Source organism: Tenrec ecaudatus, chromosome X, assembly GCF_050624435.1.
Source record: "Tenrec ecaudatus isolate mTenEca1 chromosome X, mTenEca1.hap1, whole genome shotgun sequence".
NCBI classification, from domain to species: domain Eukaryota; kingdom Metazoa; phylum Chordata; class Mammalia; order Afrosoricida; family Tenrecidae; genus Tenrec; species Tenrec ecaudatus.
Genome location: NC_134548.1, coordinates 159,405,115 through 159,410,391, shown reverse-complemented (window position 1 = coordinate 159,410,391; position 5,277 = coordinate 159,405,115).

The window sequence follows — 5,277 nt, the reverse complement described above, 5'->3', positions numbered from 1 at the left end:
GGGGTGGCAACACAGAGGAAGCCAGCATCGGTACAATTGCAAGGGTCGCGCGGGAGCTGGCAGTGTTTTGTTCTGTTGTCCATAGGGTTGCTATGGGCCCAAACGGACTCGATAGCACCTAACAACTACAATTACAATAACACAGATAGGTCATCAAAAACCACAGTGGTCATTTACATGAATGCCAGTGGGCAGAGCTGGCCTCCTTGCTGCATGGAATTAAACAGGTGAATCTGGATACAGAATTAAGGATAAATCCAGGAACTGCCAGTCATCTTGTGAGTTTTTGAAATGTGAAACAGCTTATTAACATTTCATAGAAGCCCCATTTCATAGAATATTACGTATTCTGTTTTCAAAAGCCTTATACAGAATGATGAATGGAAGTGAATCAATAGGTTTGGGGAAATCTGTGAGCAAGTAGGGGGAAAAAGAATTTTGTTGTGCTATTCTTAAGCAAATGTGTATTCATAGGAAAAAATATTTTGAGATAATCCAATCCTTTTACCATGCAGATTTTCAGAGAAAAAAAGTTTCCTAGAAGGAGATGTGTTTTTTTCCCTAAAAAGAGAAAGAAAATTCAGTGTGTAGTACTTTACCATCTTCAATGGCCCTTATGTCCACCTACTAGAAACATTAAGAGCTAGTGCTGAGGGTTGCTTAAAGACTTGGGCCCTTAGGAAGGGAAATCTGCGCCCCCCCATTTTTTTACCCCACCACTTACTTATTTCTTACAAATAACCCTTTTTTAAGCCCACTAGCGTGCCATGAGGAAAAGATGAGGCTGTCAGCTGAGAGGTCCTGGTGGGTTCCTAGAAGCAATGCGCTCAGTTTCCTGGGGTTGATAGTATGCACTGTAGAAAATCTTTGTAGGAGCACTTGGTATGTTCTTTGAAGGAATCACTTTTCCCATGCCATACTGTAGTTCTCAGATTTACTCTTGAAATGGTTCTTTTCAAAGCTTTGAGCAAATTACACGCAGAAGGATTTCAATATCTTTTTTTTAATTATTTTTTTTAATTTTTTTATTTTAACAATTTATTGGGGCTGATACAATTCTTTTCACAGTTCATACATATACATACATCAATTGTATAAAGCACATCTGTACAGTCTTTGCCCTAATCATTTTTTTCTCTTTTCTTCTTTTACATTTTATTAGGGACTCAAACAACTCTTACCACAATCCATACATATACATACATCAATTGTACAAAGCACATCCATACATTCCCTGCCCCAATCATTCTCAAGGCATTTGCTCTCCACTTAAGCCCCTTGCATCAGGTCCTCTTTTTTTCCCCCGCCCCCTCCCTCCCCATTCCCCCCTCCCTCATGTGCCCTTGGTAATTTATACCTCGTTATTTTGTCATATCTTGCCCTATCCGGAGGGATTTCAATATCTTTAAGGACTTTAAGAAATGTGCATAAGAAGCACAATAACATGGTTATATTCTGATTAGCTTAAAAATAATGATTTTAATGGAATAAGACCTAAACTAGTGTTTCTCAATGAAACTATTCATCAGCTTTTTTTTTCCTACCCTGCATTGGTTCTAATTGTGATTTAGCCCCTATATTTAGATTTATTTACCTGTTGGTGCCTATGTGTTTCATTTTTATAAACTTCAGACTGTTGCCTTCTCTGAAAGCAGTTTTGAATCAATATTTCCATGAATTAATAGTAGGGGTTGTACAAATTACTCAATGCAAACAGAGAAAAATTGCCCTAGAAATTGGACAATCCCAAGAATAAATGCTGAGAAGTTCCCTTGTTACATAGAAGGAAATAATGTGGCAATTCAAATGGAGCCTTCTAAATGGGTACAACTATCATGAACCCTAAAAAAGTGACCGTTTCTGGAGATTTCACAGCATGTGGAAAGTTGAACATTCATTGACAAGGCAGGAACTGCATTGTAAAGCAAAATGATTATCATGTTTATATTCTGTAAAAAGAACACTTTTTATTCCAGGGTCAGAGTAGCAGTTTGTGTGGCATTGAAATCTATTCTGAATTTTAAAAGTTCAGTTTGAAAAAAATTTTTGGAGAAAATTCTTATGCAAATGAAATGTAATCAAGCCATGCTTCAGACTCATTATGCATGATTGATATGCACTGTAACTTGCTTACTAATTCAAGGAGCAGAGGAATTCCAATTATCATATTGTTTATGCAGTGCTGTGCCACACTGCTGGAAGTGATATTAAATTGATTACGATAATCGGTGTAAACCAACAAGATGAGTCCTTATCCAACTTGACATTTATTTTATATGAAATAAAGATTTCTTACTAACCTGAGAAATCTTTGTTTCCTCATCAATGCTGACATCATTTTGGGGGTGCTGAAAGACATCAAAGTCAAGAGACAGAGAGAGAAGACAGAAAGCAGAGACACTGTCTTCAGTCAAAGACACTGGCTGGTTGATCTAAACGTTTGCTTATTTGTGATCTGTAATTAGATTTTTTTGCCCCCCTAATGTGTTTCTTTAGTAAGTCCAGGTCTAGTTGCAAGAGTACTTGGTAAAGGAGTTTCAACTTCTAATTGGAAAATGCTCAGATTCTCACAGATTCCAGAAGTTTTAAACTTAAGGGTGCCATAACGTGCAAAATATAGTTTGCTCAAATTCTGAAACTCTTTGCGTAACTTAAAAATCAAGAACACTAATTGTTCCAGGATAAAAGCCAAAGTTGATAAGATCCAAAGCAAATGCTTCTTTTCTTTTCTTTTGGTAACTCTGTAAATTTGCAAACTGGGCTGGCCTTAGAAAACTGCCCAAATAGCATGATAAAATTTCACACATCTTTCACAACTAATCTGTTACTGTGATTTGTTGTGACTTTAGAATTTTCAGTATTCTGGCGAGTTGCAGATGAAATGCATAATGAATATATCAAATGCGTTTGTGGGCTTTTTCCCTACAACTTTGAAATTGTACAAGACAAACTTCAAGTTGGTCTTTCCACTCGCAACCTGAATTAACCTTAAAAAAACTATTCTATTACCATGATAAAATTTCACCGAATGTGCGGTTTTAAAAATTACTAAGTGTGTTGGAGAATACACAACTCATATTAAACTGTTTCTGTAATTCTTGGTTTACCTTTCTGATTTTGTGAACAGTGATTCAAGATAATAGACAAGCTTTGATATATCAAACATAACTGATATTTGTTTTGTTTGTTTGTTTTTACCCCTAATTTGTGTAAGTTGTAGAAGACAGATTTTAAGTAGTCTTCGTGATGCTGCTTGCAGACTGGTTTTAACCTTAGAAAACCAATCACCAGGATGAAATCTCACAATTCTGGGGTCTTAAAATTAGTGTAACCCAATGTGTAAAACACATACTAATCTGTTTCTGTGATTCTTGGTTTAACTTTTGGATTTTGACAACAGTAATTGACTTAAGATGAAAGCCAAAATGTGATATCTCACAAGTAAATTATTTTTTTTCTTTCTTTTTTATGCAACAGATTTGAAGGTGTCTTTTGCATATTGATAAGAGGTGATTTCTGAGTTTAAAAGCTCTTGCCTTTGGCAGAGGGTTTTCATAGTATTTTAAATAATGATTATTTTTATGATGTCAATGAAAATATTTTATCATATCAGAAGAATCTTGGGAAACATAAATAAGGACAAAATCATACAAAACCATATCAATCCTATTAGTCAGAGTAAACCACAAGTTTTATTGTATTTCTCTAAAATCTGTCCACTATCCTCTTTAAAATCCAATGGAAATATCTTAAGAACCAAAGATTATATAACTTAATAGATCTGGGGCCCTCAATGGATAACTAATGATATCCTAAATTTGATTTTAAATGTTTGGTGATTTTCTTACTATAATTATTTGCTTCGTTGGGGAGTTTCAACAAGATTGTGGAAAAATTCTATTTTCTTTTTGTTCCCCAAATAGTTTTATTAGTATATAATTCACATACCATACAATTCAATATTTCAATCACACCAGGAAGAATTGTACCACACTCAACTTTAGAACATCTTTTCCATTCTATACTCATCATTATTAGGTCCCAGTTTCCCCCACCTGCCTGCCATACCCCCAAGGAACCAGGAATCCTGTAACGTCTCTAAATTTACCTACTTATTCTGGATTTCATATACAGAAAAACGTTAAAATACAAAACAATAACAACAAAACTCAACAAGAATAACAAAGTGAAACAGATAAACATCTCAGTTGAATAGCAAGCAGAAAGTACTAACTACTAGAACAAATTTACACGGATCATAAGGAAGATCAAAATAAAGGTTGCTAAATTTTAACCTCATTGTGTCTGCAGCCATCCACTGTCCAATACACATCCCCGGTCCATGGTCAGAGGGGAATCATCAAGAGCTTAACCCATGTGTATTTCTCCACTTTTTAATAAAACTGAAACAGCTTCAGAAATGGGTCTAAAAGGAAATCAAATGATAGGATACTACATTTGACATAACTATGTCTGCCATAATTGACGTTACAATTCTTTCTGCGCTAACCGGCCTATTCACATCTCTCAACAATGATCAGAGGGGATTGCAAATTCTCTTTGAGCTCCTTGTATTGTCACCAACTTTTGGAAGCTTCTTGTCTATTCCTTTGGTTGATAATGGGTTAATCAAGAAGGAGAGAATGCTGTCCGGTTTCTGCTGGGAATTTTAGAAAATTTTGAGGAGTCATATGGGGGTGTCAAAATCATTATTGTGAGTTGGTTTCTATGACAGAATGAACACTGTATGTCCTCCCAATTGTTCTTGCATTTGAGCCCATTGTTGCCGCCACTGTGTGTGTTCATCTATCTGAGTATCTTCCTCTTTTTCACTGACTCGCATGGTGACAAGCATGATATCCTCTTCCAGGCTCTGAGGTCTCCTGATTTTTTGCCGAAAGTATGTATGAGACAGTTTCATCACCCTTGCTTGTAAGGAGCATTCTGGCTGTACATCTTCCAAGTCAAATTGGTTTGTTCTTCTGGAAGCACAGGGTCTTTTCAATATTTTCAGCAACCCTATAATTTTAATGCATCACTACTTCCCTGGTCTTCCTTATTCATTGTCCAGTTCTCGCATGCATATGAGGTGATTGAAAATACTGTGACTTAAGTCCTATGCACCAGAGTCCTCAAAGTGATCTCTTTACCCGTTAACACCTTAAAGAGGTCTTGCTTCCTTTAACACAGCAAGATTCCCCTTTTGCTCTGGATCAGTGGTTCTCACTGCATACTGACCTTATAAGACAGATTAGAGCTGCCCATAATACCTTTCCT